Below are 21,055 nucleotides of genomic sequence, written 5' to 3' on the forward strand. Positions count from 1 at the left end.
TATTTTTGTCCATCTTTTATCGGGACTGTTGAGGCGTTTGAGATGCTAACTAAAAAAATATTTGAACACTTCTTTTCAAAAAAAGTTCTTTGGTCAAAAATAGCTAGGTGTCACTAAAATGACCTATTTTCAAACAGTGATTACTAAAGAAAGGAATAAGACAGAATCTTACTTTCTTTATTTTGGTAAAGAATCTATCGTATGGTACCACCAAAGTCGCCGTAGTCACACAATACGATATTCTGTCCGCCTTGAGAACTGCGTCAAAATTGCCTGGCCATCTCGGGGTCGCCGCTTCAGACGCTTGGCGTCAAACGAGTTAATAGGAAGGAATTTGATTCAAATGACATTTCGTACATAAGGCGCACCCGATTATAAGACGGGCGGTCCAATTTGAAGAAAACGAAGGTATTTTAAGTACACCTCATAGTTTGAAAAACACGGTATATCCTACAGCGCTAGCAAGAGCCGACTCAAGCGGGTTAAAGTTCAGGGAAGCCGTAAGCAAGCGCGGGGGCGAGCTCGGAGGAAGTTGGCGTTCGGGGCCGGATGAGAGATTGAATTATTTGCCCTTATCGCGCGGCGACCACATTGCGGCCCAGTTTCTATTTCCCATTTCACACCTGGAATGTCGCCAGATAGCCCGCGTTCCTTTCGGCCCCGATTGACAATCGGGCGGTCAAAAGACGGAATTATCTATCGCCGAGCTACCGCCCGCCCGCGCAAGCGCCCCGCCCCGCCCCCGCCCGGCTTCCTCCGAACGCTGTTATTCGAGATAAACAATCAATAGTGCATTAATGCGTCCCTCTCGCCGGCCAATGTCACCGGCTCACTTTGAGCAGCTAATCTTGCTCAGCAACTGGAAAAATGATATATTGGAATTTTACCGCCTTGGGCCGTCACTCGCTCACGTTTGAGGTCGTCGCGCGTTTCGTTGGCTTCCTCTCGCGCCATTAAAAGACTTACGCCGGCTTTCTTTACAGCAAAGGTGACCACGTCGTTTATTGCGGGGCCGGGGGGGAGGCGGCGGGCGGGCGAGCAATCGATTTACAGCGAGGGACGGACATTTTAAACATGATTCCCAGCCAGACATTTAAAAGCATTGCCGTGCTCTTGATTTGATGACCGCTCCCCCTTATGGAATTCTGATGACGTCCCCGTCCCTGCGGGGAGGAGGCGGGGAAAGGTCGTTGGGCCTCGACGCGGTCCCGCTTCTTCTGTCCGTGCCGCGCATTTGCATCCGCGTTCCCAAAGCTGCCATTGAGGGGGGAAAAAAAAAGAGGGGACTTTTTGTTGGGAACCTCTGTGAGAAAAAAACAAAACAAAGGCGCACTTATGAAGAGGCCCGACTCGCCTCTTTTTCCCCTCGGACGCCAATCAAACGCTCTCATTTCGTCCCCTTTCATTAGGGTACGCCCCCCCCGCCGGCCCCGAGGCCAGACTATCGAATAAGACCCCGAGTGAAAGACTCGGCCGGGTGATTGCGAACGTAATAAGAAACAAGGGCGGGAAGATGGAGGGGGGGCTTGGACGGCGGTGCGGGCTAGCTGTCTGGCGGAATAAAAATGAGAGAAGAACTCTCACACTCGGGAAAATATTCCAATCTTAAAAACGCCCTCCGGTGCGACGGCACCACCTATCTGAGCCGTTTTACTCTCCCCGTCGACTCGCTCTGTGAAGTCTTCATTGTTTTGGCAAAGAACTCGCAGTGTCTGCTGACAAGAGCCAAGGATACCGGGAGGGTATTGGATGTCAGAAGAAGACTCTGCCAAAGATGCACCGGGGAAAGGGTTCCAGCCTTAAACGCACCAACCCCATCATTTTGTCCCGTGACTCACTCTGGTGGTGCGAAAACCTCGTCCTTGTTTTCGGGAAGAACTCGCTCACAACAAACGTTGATGCCAAGTGACAAGCTTCCAGTTTGGAGGAAAAATAATGGGTGGAGCTCGGGGTTGGGCGAGAAGGAAACCAAAATGAAGCCTGGTACCCACGGAAAACTCACAAGTGTCAGACCAACATTGGATTCAAAGCTATCACCGTTAAAATTACAAGCAAGATTGTGTTTGGAGCCTTTTTTTTTTTTTTTTACCCCTTAACCCAGGGGTGTCCAAACTCGGCCCTTGGGGGTCGGTAACCTTCACATTTTCCAGGTTTCTTTCCCTAGCACACTCGATTCAAATGAGCGGGATCATTTTCAGGCGTAGTAGCTACACAATGAAATCCACACAACAGAGCACATAATAAAGTAGGCGATAAAAACAGCAATCGTGCAATAAGGGGAGTGATAATGAAGCACTCATATAAGAAGTACTGAAGGGAGAAAAGCCCAAACATTTCCATTTACCATTTAACCCTCAAACCCAACCTGCTTGTAGACCGCCGGCTATAGAAAACTTCACTACACCTGGAGTTCTGTCGTGGTCCCTAAATCTTATAACCGAATAGCGCGCTCTGATCACGGCGGACAAGATTTGGAAGGAGTACATCCATAATTACAGTTACAACCAAAGTTGGATCCCGGAAGAGGACTTCTGGAAGATTGAAATCCCAGTTATGGTGCCAAGCCAATTCCCTCAAATCCTAAACAGGGTGTTGCCATGTTTTGATGCAGCTTTCCTCCAAAGTTAGCTTTTTGTTTGCGTCTCTTTCGAGGAAAGCCATGGGCCTCCGATCGCTTAGTTAAAAGAAAACTTGCCTGGACTCGCATAATGACCGAGACGCACATTAAGCCACCCACACAAACAAACACGTGCGTACCTCAAACGCCACACAAAGCGGACCTATAGAGGAAGGAGCTGGAAGCACCTGTGAAACTCATAAATAATGGACGCCGGCGAAGCATCTGTCAGCTTTTCTGTCAACGCCGCTTTCGTCAGACGGGCCGGGTCGGGGCAGCGTGTTCCCAACATAGCCAAACCCGCGCCCTGTTTACACGGCCGCCCTCGCGCTCACCTACACGCCTCGTCCAATCCGCTGATTTACAAGCTAGCGCAGTCTTCCGACAAGCCTTCTCGGGACAAATTGAGTCGCTCGTCCTCCTCTCGCTTCCATAAATAAAAGCATGGGCGCTTGCTTCACCCCTCCCCCCCCGTCGAAACGCTCACAATCCCCCCGAAGCCTCCGGAGGCCGCTCCGTCGGTGGGGGCGGCGGCGGAGGAAGTAAACATACACCTCTAGCCATATGCGTATGTTCCTTCCAATATGGTGGCAGTCACTTGACGTTAACATCGGCGCAGAGTTCTTCCCAGACACCAGTGAGAAAATATCGCGGTCCCAACTTTTGTCTTCAAGATCAGAACGTCTTCCAGGGCCTGGTACCCAGGCAGGCAGCTTTCTTTTTGGGCTGTAGCTTCGTACTTAGTCAAGCCACTCTACTAAGTCCAAGTGTGCTCAGTCGAGGACATCCCGACCTTGCCGAAGATGTCTCGTGTGTTTGAGTGAGATCGGAATGAGCTTTGCTGTCTTGTTGGGAGAAAATGGACACAACGGTGGAGACAAAGAAATAGGTTGGATCTCAGGAGGATGTAATTAGATAGGTCACAGGTGTCGAACCCCAGTCCTCGAGGGCCGGTATCCTACATGTTTTCAAACCTTTTCCCTCAAAAACACCTGATTCGAATGATTGGGATCGTTTGGAAGCTCCAGCAGAGCTTGCTAATGAGCTAATCATTTGAATCAGGTGTGTTGGGGTAAGAAAACCAGAAAACATGCAGGATGCCGGCCCTTAAGGACTGGAGTTCGACACCTATGAGATAGGTGAACTTGAGCCAGGTCGTTGTGTCGCTCTGACCTTTAACCTTGCTCTGAACCTTCCTATCTGGACCCTGGCGCATAATGTAGCTGAAACCAGTTAAGATCGTGAAGTCTCGCATAGTCACATGGGCTAGGCAGAGCCAACGTAGGTAAGTAGGATCAATCTCGTGAAAGATCAGACCTTTCTTCTGCATCGGGCTCCATTAAATAGTTCAAACTAAGAATATGCAGTCGTCTGGTAGTTTTTACTCGCATACCGAAGATTAAAGAGACAAACCAGCAAAGGTACGGAGTAAGCCATCATCGGTTTTTCATACGGTCTTGGGTTTAACCACTGCCCCGCACTAACATACAAGAATCGACTTTCATCCCAAAATCACAAATCCTGACCGGTAGCACATCTTGCTTCTCCTTAAAATGACATTTTTGCCACTTGACTTTTCTGAGATTGTCCCAAAAAACAGCAGGGAGATTTCACACTTTCAGAGTGAGACAGTTGAGTGGGACGAACAAATTGGTCGGCAACCACTTTACAGGCCGCTATGCCGTCAAAAAAAGACAAGCTGGTGTGAGCTGAAATAAATGGAGGTCGTATTCAAGTGTGTTTAGGGTTCAAATTGTCATTTCATCGAGGAAATGATTTATGGAACCTTTTTATTTGAACAAAATTGGGAATCCCTGCTGTGACCTTAGCATCTTTTTTTTTGTCAAGCACCACCTGCCACTGTTAGCCTACCCTTTGACCTCCGGTGTGTCACCTAATCTCGCCCGCTCCCCTATTTAGGCCCTCCAGCCCCCTTAGACCCTCTTAAAAGCCACTTAGAGGCTCCCAGGCCGGCGGATTGAATTAAAGCTTTGCGGAAATCAAATTAGCGTTAGAGCGAGGGAACTCTCGGAGGAGCGTCACGTCTGGACGTCGCGTGTCATGGGATGACATCATGGCTGCCTCGGAAATGATAGAAGAGGGGTGACGGCTGTTGACACACGTGATGTTTTCACAAAACCATCCATTTTCTGGAGCCGCTTATCCTCAAGGGCTTGCTGGTGCCTATCCCAGCTAACTTCAAACAGTAGTCGGGGGACATCCTGAAGGACGATTTAGTATGTCCAAATAATGGCGGAGTGTCCGGAGAGAACTCACGCAGGCTCGGGGAGAACATGCAAACTCCGCACAGGAATGCCAGAACATTGCACTACATCATTTTGATTGGTTTTGTCCAATTTGTATGGTTTTATTCCTTTCCGTTTTACAAAATCAGGATTAGGATTTTCAATAGTGACATCGTTTCGTGATTGCGATTTGTCGTTTCGTATCGTACATTCAACTCGTCGTTTGAGGAGCAGATCTAGCACATCCAATATGGCTGACGCATTGACTTAACGTAGCAACGGGCCAACCCGTTCAACGAAGCGCCTATCTGTAAGTTTCTAACCCTCAGAGCGGTGATGCTAATAAGATTATAATTATAATAAATACAAATGGAATGTTTAATGCAATTTTTCCATTTCAAAGAAAGTCCGGCGGCGGCGTTGCCCGAGCACACAGTGGGATTATCCTCTGGCAAACAAGAACCCGACTTCGCCTTCATTAGATCCAACTAGCTGGGAGCTCTTGACACTCGAGGGGGGCTTCACAGAACCGCCGAGGCTCCGTTTGCGGGACCTGCCCCACTTCCCGGGCTTTGGATCCTCGGTTGGGTTGGCCTTTGTATTATTATTTTTTTTTCTAACCGACAAACTCGATCTGATCTGTGGGTCGGTGGTTCCAACCAGCATCGCTGCCCTTGTTTCTTCAGAAAACTGGATGCTTGACACTCATGAGTTCTTCACGAAAACGAGGAAGGTTTCGCACTTCTCGAGAGGGGCGGTGTGGAGTGGAAATGTGTGATGGCGACCGGTTCCTTTAACTGACTGCCAGCAGATTGGATCTTCAATGTTATCGTAATGCCCAGATATAAGACAAATGTCACAAAAATGAAGACCAAAAAGGTTGGATGCATCCTATAAAAAGTCACGTGAAGATTAGACTTTTCTTTTTATTCGATACCATTTGAGGAAGACGGATCAGCCACATAAGCTGAATTGACGCATTTTTACTAAATGAATGAAGTACAAAATAAATTGTTTACTTTAGGTCTGTGCTTCTCAATTAGATTTTGCAAAGGAAAGAAATAACTTTTCGCACCCTCCCAATTACCACACCAACTACAAACTTTTCTTTGTATTCGATACCATTTGAGGAAGATGGATCAGCCACATAAGCTGAATTGACGCATTTTTACTAAATGAATGAAGTACAAAATAAATTGTTTACTTTAGGTCTGTGCTTCTCAATTAGATTTTGCAAAGGAAAGAAAAAACTTTTCGCACCCTCCCAATTACCACACCAACGACAAACAAGATTATTAAGTGTAAAAATTGGATAGCTGGCGTAATGTGTAGTTGGCGTGGCGATGGGTTGAGGGGGACGAAAAGTTTTCTCTTTTTTTTTTGTAAAATATAATTGAGAAGCACAGACCTAAAGTAAACAATTTATTATGTACTTCATTTAGTATGAGACATTTTAGTCAAAAACCTGAAAAATAAAAAATATAACTCAGCCCCTGAGAGTGTATGTCTGGACACTTAGTAAAAACATCAAAAGACGTCTTTGGCATCGAACGGGTCATCGAATCTTGAACGTGCCCCACGCACACTTGGCTTGATTAACGCAACTTCAAAGTAAGTCGGCGGGAAGGGTAAACAAGTAACAAGTCGGACAATTCCGGAGCGCCCGTATCTGGAGCGGGCCTTCGTTACGCGGCGAGCGTCCGCTGTCAGGACCTGCCCCATTTTTCCTGCCCGCGACTGTGCCGTCAAAGCGTAATTGGAGGCCCGCGAGACCCCAAACATCCATTTGTCACGTATCGCCGTCAAAGGCGGGTGTCACGCCGTCTCCCAGGATGACCTTTTCCTCAAAGCGGACGGCTTTGGCCGTCCTCGCCGGTACGAGGTTGTACGCTAGCGGGCTATTATTAGCATGGATCGGCGTCTTGTATCCCGCGCTCCCCTTCGACAGGTAGCTTGTTTGGAGCGCCTTCCATTTTATTTCCCGGGCTTGTCAGTGAGGCGTAATGGCGGAGAGGGAGCCCGCAATGACGCCCGCTTTGCGCGTTTCACTCTGGGGGGATTGAAGGAAAAATAGGAGCTTTGCCCATGTGCCGCCTGTTCATTTATGGGGGAGAAAAATGATAAGAAGAAAGTCACAAAGGCTTTTTGTGCACACAATGGAATCCAGATATCATTCACGAAATAGACAGGAGACCATTATCCACAGGAGGAGGGGTGACAGGCCCGCGGGGAAGAAGTGTGCGCACCCAGACGCCCCCCCCCCCCCCCCCCCCCCTCACATCACCCCCCCACCCCAAGCCGAGCAGGAAAGAGACTTTTTTTCTTTATTTTTAAAAGCCGCAGTGTTGCTGTCATCTGCAATAACGCCCATCATCCCTCCTGCAGGCTGCTGGAGAGCACAAGCAAATCACACAGACACACACGCACACACACACACACACGCACACACACACACACACACACTCGCGCGCGCACACGCACACACTCAAACTATGTGGCATCTGAAGAGACGACCTTCAGCCCAGCACACAGGCAGCATCATAACGGCTAACCAGCAGGCAGGCATGACTAATCAATTGTTGATTTATCAATTTTGAAAAAAAAATGGAATTTACGAGAGCTCATCGCAGCCTGACAGTTAACAGGATGCGGAAATTTCATGTATGACAGAAGCTGATACGACATAGACCCGACCAATCGATTGTTGATTTATCAATTTTGAAGCAATAATATGGAATTTAAGAGAGCTCATCGCAGCCTGACAGTTAGCAGGATGCGGAAATTTCATGTATGACAGAAGCTGGTACGACATAGACCCGACCAATCGATTGTTGATTTATCAATTTTGAAGCAATAATATGGAATTTAAGAGAGCTCATCGCAGCCTGACAGTTAACAGGTTGCGGAAATTTCATGTATGACAGAAGCAGGTACGACATAGACCCGACTAATCGATTGTTGGTTCATCAAGTTTGAAGAATTTTGGTCATCGCGTGGAATTTAATAGAGAGCTCATCGCTACCGGATTAATGAGCAACCTCAACGGGAAGCTACACAAATGCGATGCTTGACAAAGATCTGAAATGGCGCAGACCTGACTAATTGATTGTTGATACATCAGTTTTAAAGCATTTCGCTCCTCGTGCGGAGTTTAATAGAGCGCTCATAGCTGCCAGACTAATTAGCAGCGTCAACGGGAGGGCTACAGAAATGTGACGCTTGACAAAAAGCTTACCTGGTGCAGGCCTGACTAATAGATAGTGATTGATTCACCAATTTTGAAGGATTTAGCTCATCACGCGGAATTTAATAGAGATCTCACCACAGCCCGACTGGTTTACAAGCCTCAGTGGGAAGTCTACAGAAAAGGGATGCGATTCCAGGTGATGCAGGCCAGACTAATCGATCGCTGATTCATCAATTTTGTAATTGCCCGATTTTTTATTTGTGTTTTTTTTTAACTGGGTTTATATCAGCAATAAAAGGTTTGAAAATACCGATCTATATGATTGACGTCTGAACAAATGTGTTTTTCCGCGGGGCAACATCAAGGTCATTGCAACCCAACAAGTTTGCAGCCTGCTGAAATGCGACATGAAATTTGAGGAGCAAACATTTTGTTTTCATTAAGAGCCGGCTTTCACACACACAATTGCTGAGTCATCATCTGTCAATGGTTTCTTTTTTTCTCATCAGGCAAAATTTAATCCATGTGTTTTACCGCAACCCGTTTACAACTGAGATGGATTGTGACAGAAATCATTTTTTTGCTAGACTGCTTTTGTATGCATTTCTTTCCGCGCTTTTTCTTTCACTTATTTTGTGTGTGTGAGTGATTTCCATGAGCTATTTTTATGGTTCAAATCAGTGGTTCTCCATCGTTTTTAAATTATGTACATCCTGCGAAATATTTTATCGCAAAGTAACCCGTAACCAGATCATAGAATTATTGGAAATTTGCGTCGCTGGTGATATGATCTGCATCCGTATATAATGTAACAAAATAAAGGCAAATGAGTCAGTATAACGCGACTTAACATTAGGTTGCTCCATGTTCCAGTCAATTTGCTCTTAATTTGAAAATATACAGAAACGTCACAGCCGAGTGTTTTCACGTATCGCCATTTGAGAAACACTGGTCTATATTTATTGGATACATATTATTCTCCAAAGATTTTATTTGATACCGATCCATCCATTTCTGCTAGCGCTTTAGCATTAGCTTTAGACTGATCCTAAACCAAGCGCAACAAAAATCCATCCCACCCCTCACTGAGAATGTCCAATTTTTTTCAAGTGTCAATATTGTGTCATTTTTTTTTAACACAGTATTTTTCCTTCAAAGGTGCTCAATAGGGTTTAGGTCTGGTTTACTCAGCAATTTTAGCTAGGCAGCTGTGAGGTAAGATGTTTCATATTCTCCTGAGAGCAAGCCCATTCATTTACGTCCACCGCAGTGGACGACGGGTCTCAGAGAGATATTGTGCCGAGGGCAATGGCGATAATACAAATGATCATTTTGATGTGGTGCGCCCCAGACCACTTCCCGCCCGGGTCACATGACTCTCACTCGTCTCTGCAGTGCAGCTGTGCTCACAGTGGACTCTCTGATCCCCGATTAGCCCGCTGTCATCCCTCGGTCAATATTGCCCCCCCCCCCCCACACACACACACGCGAGCGCGAGCACCTCCGAACCGAAACCGCCACCTCCCACCCGTGCGCTTATTAACCGGCTGTCACGTTGAACGGTTGGGCCCCGGACGTCCGTTTGAGGCCCCGCCCTCTGCGGTCGGCGGGGCCGCTTAAGCCCGCAAGGCTTTGCGTCCGATGGGGGCGGGGGCGGAAGGGTTCCGTGGACATGATCATGCAAACATGCTGCAAAGACAACAAGGATGAGAGTTCAAGGATGGATTCACATACACGCATTTCAGAGCATTCTTTAAAAGCCCAACTTCAAACCTTAATCCTGGACTCTGTCTCGACATCTTCATTTAAAACCCGACATATGAACCATAAATCCTGGTTTGAGAGCCTACTGCTTCACCCTACTTAACCAGTCTCTCAACTCAAACTCAAGCCTCCTCCTATAAAACCCGGCAAAGAAACCGTAATCCTTCTTTGAAACCCTACTACAAACCTCGACTCGTCATTTGAAACCCTAACAGATTTGACACCCCAACCTTTATCAAAAATTGACACCTCATTTCCAAATGTTGACCAAATCCTGGACGGAAGCCCTGTTTTGAAACTCTCGACTCAGATTCAAGAAGACAAAGCTTACTTTAAACCAGAATTTGTAACGCCAATTTAAAACTCTAAACCGGACCCCAAATTGAAACCAGAACCCCTGACTACCGTTGCTTCTCTTATAAATGTCAAGATATTTGACCGATTTTTACATTCAAGTACAAGCACAACATCACTATTACTCATCAGACATTGACATTAATATTAATTATGAAACGTTTCCACTATCAATTCAAGCAGTTAACTCATTCAAGGCCAGGGACGTATTTTCACGTCAATCCCAGATAAGTATCAATTAAATACTTGAACATCTGCAAATGATTGTCCTTAATGTACTTAAGCATCGATTTTCCCGACTCTTAAAAAAAAACGTGAAAATACATCCCTGGCATTGAATGAGTTAACATAAAATAAAATGTTATAACAAATATATTTTCTTCTATGTCTGCTGTCATCTCCCCATTTATTTATTGAGGCGATATTTGTATATATGTAATCATATAAAAACACCGTTTGCATTGGCACGTACACCCACGCGCGCACAATCAGACGCAAACAATTCCTTATATGGCGTCACTGAAACTTGTACCCGCCTTCTTGGTAATCTTTAAGAAAACGGAGAGCCCGAGATCAGCGGAAGACCTTGGCGCTCTCTCCTCCTTTTGCAAAAGATTGTTTTTGACTCAGAGTGTTGTCGTTTTTCCCGTCTCTATTATTGATAACTCTCACAATAAATAACCCATATTATTACACGGACCCTCTGAAGTCTGGCCGCGGACCCCCGGGGCTCCGCCCATTCCACTTTGAGACCCCCCCGGGCGAAAGGAGTCTCTAAAAATGTCCGGAACCGCATTTTAAAAACGATCTTTAGAAGGCTACAAAATAGGTAACGGCTCATTTCCGTATCGTTAACCGGACGCAAAGCGTTCCGATTCGGGAAAGTAATTTAGCGAGTTGATTGGCGCAGTCGGCGCCGGTCGTCACCTCTGCGGCGGCCGCACGCAAACTCCGGCGGAGGCGCCCCGAGCCATGCCAGACTTGATTAGATTTTGATAGCGATCTGGATCCGTGATTCCTACTATTAGATTATTAGCGTGCGGCCGCGCACACACGCCTCGGATATGGGGATTCCATTCCAAATCCAATCCAAAAGCCCCCCCGCGTGCCGTCGCCGGGTCAAAAAATCGATTTCACCTCAAACGGAAGACGGACGGACGCCCGCTATCCTTGAGCGAAGTGACTCGCCTCGCGCTCGCGAAAGAATCCTTCCCGCGACTTTGGGAGACTCGTTTTCCGGAAAGAATTGCAAAATTAATGCGTGTTATTCTTTTTTTAAAAGACGCGTTTTCACTCAAAAAAATGATACTTTATTCCGAAAAAAATATAACCTTTTATCCCGAGACTATGACTTCACTCTTACGACCTTTTGGAAAATAATTAAGGATATCTTATTATTATGAAAATATTCCCCAACATACCATCTAAATACGAGCTCATTTGCACATGTGCTAAGCAAAGTATTTCTTTCTTTCAAACGGGTCAGTTTGACCCACAACATAACACAAGAGTTAAAGTGAAGCTCCTCCCCATGTGAAGCTCCTCCCCCAAATGTTTTCCAAAAGAAGCGAATCCTAAGTGCATCTATTTTCCCGATGTGGAACGCTTTCCCTTTCAATTGACGGCGTCTGCTCCGCGCTGCCGGCTTTCGCTGGCACTGAGCGCAGCGCGCACACTCACACACACACTCACACACACACACACACACACTTGCCACGGCCACCCAGTCTCTTTGGAAGTAGATTTAGGACTGGAGCATAAGTGCTGCACAAAGCAGGAGAGCTAATGAGGCATTGTTTAGCCAGGTGTGAATGCATGCTTATCTTTTGTCCACATGGGGAGACCAATGAGAATTTTTTTTTCAAACGGGAGGGGGGGCGGAGGGGGGTCATCGGGATTTAGGCGCCGAGCCGTCGTCCTGGCCGCCGTCCAGCCCCAAAATCCCCTCAGCGAGAAAAGCCGGCGTTCGCCGCGGTTGGTTCTGGAGGCAAAGTAAGAAACGCAAAGTCATCCCGTTTGGGCCGACCTTGGTGCCTAATGCGGAACAGACATCTTCTAGTCTGGGTTTGGAGAAATTAGGGGGGGGGCGGGGGAGATTTTGCGGCCTGCGGGGAAATGTGCTTTTGTGGTCACATGATGACAAGTCAAGAGCAAATAAAGATGGCGGCCGCACAAAGAGACAAGTGTGCCCGTTTTCAAAGACAAGAACGGCGGGGAGTCGGGGGCTGGTTCTTCAGACCCAAAGTTGCGCAATTTTTGGACTGAACGTCTCCAGCTGGCTCAGGAAACGTAAATATCCACAAAAAAAAGCAATTAAATCATACATTGGTTAGTTACGCAATTTTTAAATGGGCTGATTTGAGGGAAAACATAAACAAAGAAAAAAAAACTTGCTATACTCCTCCTGAACCGGTAAATACAAAAACACAAAATTGGAGTAAAATGTGGATTCCTAAAATATCAGGTGTGCCATTACAGTATTTTTCTCAACACTCCATTGTGTGGTGACGCTGTTTTTTTTAAGCTAAAAAGTTGCGCAATAATTATTGTTTGGAAAACAAGTGTTGCGTGCAAAAAGATAAAATATGAGTAAAATATACATCGCTATCATATTGGCTGAGCTATTGTTTTACAAAATTCCATTCTATTTACAATTATATTTTTGCATTTCAATAATATCGGGTGTGCTCTTATTTTTCTCATTTTTCTCATCCCTTCTATTGCATCTTGTTTGCAAGTTCTGTTTGAAAAAAATCAATGCAAAAATCGGGATAAAACATCTGATTTTCATAATGTCAAAATTTGACAATATTTCCAATCTCATTGGCAGTAAATGAGCCCGACATGGGCTAAATTCGTCATCTGCAGGGTGTAAGTCTCGATCTCCAGTTTGCAAGCATTTGGAAGGGACGGCGGGACGCCATAACTAAAGTCGATCTGTTTTGACAATATTTTAGCCTCCTACTGTTGTTTTTTTGTATGCCTTCCCTTTGAAATCACACATCAAAAACATCTAAAAGCCAGAGTTGGGTCAAATTTTCCCCAGTGGTGAAAAAAAAAAAATTGTCCACACTGCATAAACATGCATCTCGAGCAAAAGTTGCATCGCTAATTTAAACCCGGCGAGGCATTTTTTTTCAGGCTTGTTTGGATTTTTTTTCCTTCTGAGTTATCGGATGCATAAAACTCTTCTTTCGAAAATACATCCCGGCGCATAATGAGCGCGCTATTGTTTTGCTCAGCAAATTTTGACACTGGTTTCCAGCAAAGGTGTGCTATCATTTTCTTCACAATCACATGGTAGTCCTGCTTATTCCTTTTGAGTTCCAAAGTTACACAAATCATAATTGATAAGCGTGGCAAACTTGACATTTCTCACCTAAACTCAGTTGCTGTCGTCTCGGCAATTTGCGCTTTGCTGTTTTTTAACACCAAACGTACAAAAGTGACACCTCAGAAGGCAAGTTAGCATGGAATTGTTCACGCAAGACGCCGTGCGACTCAGCAACCTGTCAAATGCTTACAGTATATTTTCCGATATCTCCTGAGTAACATAATATTCAATACAGGCAAAATTTGACACCTGCGCGATACTCTTCTTCTTTGCCTTTTTTTTCCCTTCACGCGTTTTCCTCAAAAAATTTGAGTCAAATGCGCATGAGTGTGCAATTGTTTTATTGGGTGTGAGCGTTATCAATAGTAGAGACTGGAAAAAAGACAAGACTCTGAGTCAAAAAAGGCACTTTTGCAAATCAGTTAAAAATGATTTTTTGCAAAAGAAGAAGCGAGCGCGCCAAGTTGTTCCCGTGATTTCTGGCTCTCTTCTTCGTTTTATTACAAAGATTACAAAGAAGGCAAGTTTCACAGTCATACCATATATGGAATTGTTTATTTCAGCGTTTGTGTGAATCCGTCACGGAATGACACTTGTTTTAGCTGCGAAGTTACGCAATTTTGACATCAAATCAGTCAGGCCAGTTTGGAATTTCAGCTCAGGTGCGCAATTTATCTTGATGTTGGATATCACTTTTTTCAGACCGATACCGGTATTCAAACTTTTATTCGCCAGCGATACCAAGAATCAATCCCAAGAAAATTTTTGAATGTTTTTTTTTTTTAAATGAAGCTTGGAATTCCTCACAAATTCACTAAACTCCCATGAATTTTTCAATCCTAAAGCTGCCGAAATGAAACTTTCGCAAAAAAAAAAATGCGTCACATGTTTTTATTTTGACTCGTATCTCATAAATGCAACTAGCTTGAAATTTCTCACATAAGAGGAATGTGATTAGCTTAGCCGCTAAACATATTACATCTGTCTCAAATCATCTTTAAGCTTGAACGATGTGGAAAATTTTTGTCTAGCTAAATCTTAAGAGCCAAAGGCTACAAATCTTGGGCATCTTGTAAGCTACAATTAAATATTTCTTTCTCGCTTTCAAAAAAGCAAAACTTTAGCAAAAAAAAAAAAAAAAAGTACATCCCATGGTGGCACTGGTTTATGACTTTTCACAATTCTGGCAGTCCACAAATCCAGCTAGCTTGAAATTTGTCACACAAGCGCAATGTGATTAGCTTAGTTGCTAACCATATTGCCATACGGTTAAATGTTTTGAGATGTGCCCCTAAAGCATCTTCATCATCAAAGCATCAACACATATTTGTTAAATTTCAAAACCATTATATGAAGAAACAAAAAATGTACTCAGAAAAACATAAAATGTACATCTTATGGAGGCTGTTTTTTCTTCTTTCATAATTCTGGCAGTTCGTAACTGTGGCTAGCTAAAAACATTTTGCAATTAGCTAAGCGCGAATTGTATTTTGTTGCTCTTTCATCAAATCGCTTTTGAACTGTTTAAAAATTGCCATCTCGCAATCGTTCTGATCCAAAGGCCACACCCCTGAAGCATCTTGTGATCAGCAAATCGCAAAACTAAAAATAAAAAGTGATTTTTTTTGTTAAATTACAAAACCACTGTCGGAATCTGAAAAAACAAAAGTTTACTTACTAAATAAAATCAATAAAACATACGTCACGTGGTGGGACCGTTTTTTTCACATTTGACAATTCTGGCAGCTGATACTTGTAGCTAGCTTGAACATTTTTCGTAAATCGACTAGCTAAACCGCGAATCGCGCTGCGTTTTCATCGAATTACTTTTGAACTTAACTCTTGTCAAAAAATGCCCATCTTGCAAAATGCTCTGATCCAAAGGATGCACCCCTCTTTGTGCCTTGTGCAAATTGCAAAGCCAAAAACCGGAAGAAAATTTCCGACAGATTTCCTTATTTAAAAAAAAGAAAAAACGACAGAAACTGGCTGCCTGAAGGGATTATTTACATCTCAAATGTCGCCAGCGTACGTACATTAGAGTCACCGGGCAGAAATGTGGAAATGGGGGGGGGTCCCACGGGGTGGGGGGTTGGGGGGGGGGGGGGGGGCGTCCATAGGGATTTTGGACATTATTAGCTGCAGATGCCAGCCACCGAGCGGCAGAAGAGAACAGGACGGCAAAGGACGCGGCCCATCTGGAGCGCACGTAACATCATCACGTCGGGGTCAGCGGTCAGCCCCCGTGCCGCCGCGGGCTACGTGCCACCACCGGGTGACGTCACGGGCAGATGGAGACCTTTTCTTTCTTGAAAGCGGATCCGCTGACTTTGCCCGGTTGAGAAAGATGAAAAGTGAGCTTCGCGTCGCTTGGAATCTCAACTCCGCTCTGAGGGATGGAGATTTATTTATTTATTTATTTCTATTCACGCGAGTTCCTGCGGCTGCGGATCCATACGCGCGCCGTGGACCCAACATGGCCATATGAGCCCGTGCTATTTGCGGCCCGTTTAAATATTCAGCACCTGCCGTGTTCCCCGCTCGTCTTTGATCAGCCTCCGACTCCGCTGAGCCCGCTTTCATGTGCAGGCATCAAACCGGCGCAACGTGCACTTTCCCAGCTCCAAAACAGGCAACTTATTCGCAGCAGAGCAGAAGCCGATGTGTCCGGCTCATTAGTGAGCCCGATTCCATCCAAGAATGTTCACAATCGCAGATCACAACGAAAGTCAACACTTGATCGGAACGCGGAAGAAAAGCCTGCAAACTGCAAACTTGACAAATGCGTTTAAAGCAGCGCCGCTTTTCAGCCCCCGGGTGCGTCTTTTAAAATTGTTCTAAAAGCTTGGTTGTATTAGAAAAAATAACAGGCTCCGCGTGCACCGGAACGCCGCACCTGCACGCAGCCGAGCCTCGCCGCAGGAAGCCCGGCCAGAAGTCAAGCACCCCCCGGGGGGGGGGCGATTCTCTGCGAGATTGCAAGTTTTCAACCGCGATAAAACAGCGAAAAGTCCATTTGGGGAAAACGCATTTCCAGAAAAAAAAGAGTTCAAAGTTGAATAGAGCTGAATACAAAAAAAAAATAACAAGCTTCGAGTTGAGCGGCCAATGAACATAAAAGCGCAAAGAGGCGGTTCGCTCCCGTAAGAATCAAACCGGACCGGAGCGAGCGAAAGCGCAAGAACAAAGCCGAAAGGGGAGCCTCCTACCTGGCCACGAAAGGAGCGGGACGGAGGGAGGCTGGAAGACGGAGGCGGAGTATCCGATTGAGAGCAGCCAGCGTCGGCCGCGCGTCCGCAGCAACTGCGTCCTCGCCGGATGGATGACACGGAGGCTGAGGGGACGCCGGCCGCCCATTGGCTGACGGAGGGAGGGAGGGAGGGAGGGTGAGGGGGTGACTCACAAGGATGCAGGGGAGGGAGAAAAACAACGCCGTTCAACTCTCAACGTCACATTTAAGCAATAAGCCACGTGCGAAATTTCAACGTCACATTTAAGCAATAAGCCACGTGCGAAATTTCGCCAACTTCTTCATTAGACTGGGAAGGAATGAAGAGCGACAAAATGTTTTTCACGATAAACATTTCTGCGTTATTGTTGTGTTTTAATTAGTTATTAGCATCTAAAATACAGTCAATCAATTTTTTTTCTTTTTACATGGCAAATGCAGCATTTTTCTGATTTGTCATTCATCTGAAATAAAAAAAAGACTACTAGCTTGATTTTTTCAAACAAAACTAAAAAAAAAAACAAACGTGACAGAATAAGAATTTTATCGTGTAGTGTTACTTTGCATATGGAATAAAACTCTTGAGCGTGCATCCTATAATTAGAGCGAAAAACGTATTCGCCAGTCGGCATGGCGTTCCTCAGGGCTGCGTACTCCGACTCCTTTTGTTTGACCCATTTGACCGCAAGTTGTGTGCTGTTTCGAGGAGGAGTCAATGACTTTGTTTGCGTCTTTTAGCGATGTTTACTTTCATTTCGGGAGGCCGATGGCGGGTGCGGGTGCGCCGGCCAGAAATCAGATTAGAAGCCCAACATGTAAACTGCTGGGTTAGAGAGTAATCAAACTAATGCAGCTCATCACTACTTCAGCCTCCACCAGATTACTGCCCCCTAATCTCTTCTGCATGCTCGCTTGTGTGTGTGCGCGCGCGGACATATACATGTAATGAACTCTTAAGCGCTCTCTTAGCGCTCCACAAATAAAATGTTTATGGGCTGAACAAGTTGCGGTGGAAATGAGGCTGGCCATGTTTTCAACAATGGGCCGTAAGAAACCTCAACTATTGATGTTATGTGCAAAACTATTCGCTTGTTATGCCAACACGGAGCTGCAATATTAGACCGATACAAAGTCAAGGTGCGGGGAGAGGCAACGGACACCCCGAGAAATTGACGGAGACCCCGATGGATACGCTCTAAAGGTTTTTGGCTAGTAAAAATAAAAAAAAAAAAAAACAGGTCAAAAAAGGAACAACACAATATTTGGGTCAATTTAACACAGTACTTTTCAATTATTCAAAATACCCCCCCCAACACAAAGTGACACACACACACACACACACACACACACACACACTGCAGTGAATAGAGTCAGAGATCTTTTTAACATGAACAAAAGACACAAGCCTTAATCAACTTTCAGAAAAAAATACTTTTTACAGTTAATACAAGTTACAGCTTATTCTGAATCTGAAAATAATATTTAAAGTACATCAAAGTGACTGAAAAAGAAAAAAACATACTGTAATATATAACGGCATATATATAACGGCATATATATATATATATATATATATATATATATATATATATATATATATATATATATATATATATATAGTAAAAAGAAAAAAATATATAGACAGATATATGTATACACACACACACACACACACATTGCAGTGAATAAAGTCAGAGATCTTTTTAACATGAACGAAAGACTTTCAGGAAAAAAAAATACTTTTTACAGTTGATACAAGTTACAGCTTATTCTGAATTTGAAAATAATATTTAATGTACGAGAAAGTGCCTGAAAAAGAAAAAAAATACTGTTATATCTAACTGTATAGATACTGTAAAAAGAAAAAATAATATATAGACAGATATATTTATACACATACACACACACACATACAGTACATCTACAGTAAATACATATTCATATACATATATACAAATATATGCATACATATACCCATACAGTATATACAGGTATAAATTTATGAAGAAAAAGGAAAAGGTATAAACTTTGCGCTGATTCATCCGAAAACACATTGATCATTCATGTAGCGCTACTGCGCTAACCTAGCAAGAGCCTATTATATCGATAGCAAAAATCAAAACGTTAACCGTACCTTTTTTAGTTTGCGCACAGTAAATTGGTAAAACTAACTATAACAAAACAATCCAATAAATATCCCAACCGCCTGAAAATGATGGTGGCCATCCCTATGAAAAACCGGATCCACATTTCAGAGGAACACAAAGCGCGTAAAGCTTACTGTTAATTAATGGAATACGATCAAAACAAAGCACGCCATTGTATTTTTAATGAAATGATCAAATGTAATTTGGCGTGATGGGAAGCGGAGATATCCGCGGCGGGGATCAGACGGCGCGGCGTTGAAGGTGTGATTCCTTTGGAAAGCGTTGCTTCCGATGACAAGATAAGGAATGCTATTATCGCAAGACAGCAAAGTCATTAAGTTGCGCAATGCGCGGCATAATGAAGTTGAGATTTAGAGATGCGCACCACCGAAAAAAAAAAAAATAGGTATAGAAGATCATTTTCCAAGTTTACCTTCCATGTTCAGATGTTGGACCTCTGCCAAGAATTCCACCGATATAAAAAGATCTGGAACAGATTGTTCAACAAACATCGACAGCAAGCATCAACAATATCTAATGATGTATGTGCGCATTTCCCGACATGTTAAACTGAAAACAGAAAATGAATGAAACTGAATTCAATCTGAAATGAATTTGGTGTGACAATGAATCTGAAACCTGATTTTAATTCAAGATCTTCCGCTAAAATTGTGATTATTCCTAATGGGACTTTCCATTGTAAATGGCAAACAAATATTCAATCTGGATCAAATCTCCATCAGATCTGGATTAAGAGTTTAGTCGTTTCCTTTGACGTGTGAGTATCGTGGTCTTGAACGCGTTTCACATTTTTCTGTACAGTGTCGCTCTGTGAAGTAATCATGTTTCATAGGATTGGAATGGAACTAAATCTGAAATTAATTTGGCATGAAAATGTATCTGACCAAAATAAAGATTCCTGATTTTCACGATTTCTGTTTGAGGTATTTATGCTTGTCAACATGGTGTGAATGAAACCTAATTGAATCTGGACTAATTATTTTTTGTGGGAAAACCTGTCCTGCAAATATGGTTTCACGGTGAACTAAATGTTCCAATCCGGATCAGATCTGGATTAGAATGTCCGATCCGGATCCGATCTGGATTAGGAGGCGCGTCGCGGCGAGTGTAGTTCTGCAAAGTGAGACGCTTACTTCAAAGCAGGAAGAGTCGATGACACCAAGGCCAAACCTCGGTTCAAGGACGCTTCCTTTTGGAGGGAAATTTTCGGGCCGATCCATATCGCCGCCAAACAATAATCACAACCCACATCCAGACTGCCCCATATGGAATAATGTAGACACAAATAATCTTTTCCAGGGTCTTTCATCCTTTATTAATTGCCAGGGCCACGCTCTAACCTTCATGTCGTGTTTTTGTATCTTAGCAACAGCGCTCACGGGTCAGTGGAACCCGCTCTAAGTTTAATCATCTCCAAAAAATAGATCATGAAAATTCATTTGCTTTCACCTTCTTTTTTAACAAGGATGTAAATAAGCTTATCCCAGCTCGCTAGTTTCCGTCATCAAATACAAAACGGCGCTTAAGATGCAAACCAGGTTTGTATTTGTGTAATTTCTAGAGATGTTTGATACCAGTTTTTCAGGCCCGTACCGGTACGGGGAACTAAATTCTTGAGGACTCACAGATACCGACATAAAGTACTGTACACAAGACACTACTTCTTTTGATAAATGATATTTTTCAAAATAAAAAAATAGACAACAAAATATCATTTTTAAAACTATTTTATTTTTTTCCAATTTATCAATTCTAATTTGTGTATCATAAAGCGACCACGAGCGTTCGCGATAATCGCAAAAAACAAGGCTGGTATTGTCACCGATATGATACTTTGGTATCGATACTTGCCTGGCACTAATAAACAAAATGATGATTATTTTCCAGCAGGTTAATTTAATCTGAAATATAATAGGAGACGAAAGTAAATTGTAATTATCAGGCTTGTTCAATACCGCCGTTTTTCAGACCGACACCAGTACGAGAACTCAATCCTTGCATAGTCAGAGATACCAATATCAAGTACATAAGCCACAAGTACTTTTAATACATTATATTTCCACAAAAAAACTACAAAAGATCATTTTAAACCTACTTTCTATTCTAATTTAAAAATCCTTATTCTAAAAGATCACGAGCAAATGGACGATACTCAC

The 21,055-nt window shown here is 43.9% G+C and overlaps 1 protein-coding gene across 1 annotated transcript in view; it reads right to left on the reverse strand.

The window, feature by feature from the left end:
• cdh6 (cadherin 6) overlaps positions 1-16,814 on the reverse strand; it is a 54,383-nt gene extending 37,569 nt beyond the window's left edge. Inside the window, exon 1 of the mRNA XM_088402255.1 lies at positions 16,712-16,814. The gene's annotated coding sequence lies outside the window, so the exon portion shown is untranslated. The remainder of the gene's footprint in view (positions 1-16,711) is intronic.
• Between the last annotated feature and the right edge of the window lie 4,241 nt (positions 16,815-21,055).

The sequence above is a fragment of the Hippichthys cyanospilos genome, chromosome 19, assembly GCF_059441005.1.
Source record: "Hippichthys cyanospilos isolate Australia breed blue-spotted pipefish chromosome 19, RoL_Hcya_1.0, whole genome shotgun sequence".
Classification (NCBI taxonomy): Eukaryota; Metazoa; Chordata; class Actinopteri; order Syngnathiformes; family Syngnathidae; genus Hippichthys; species Hippichthys cyanospilos.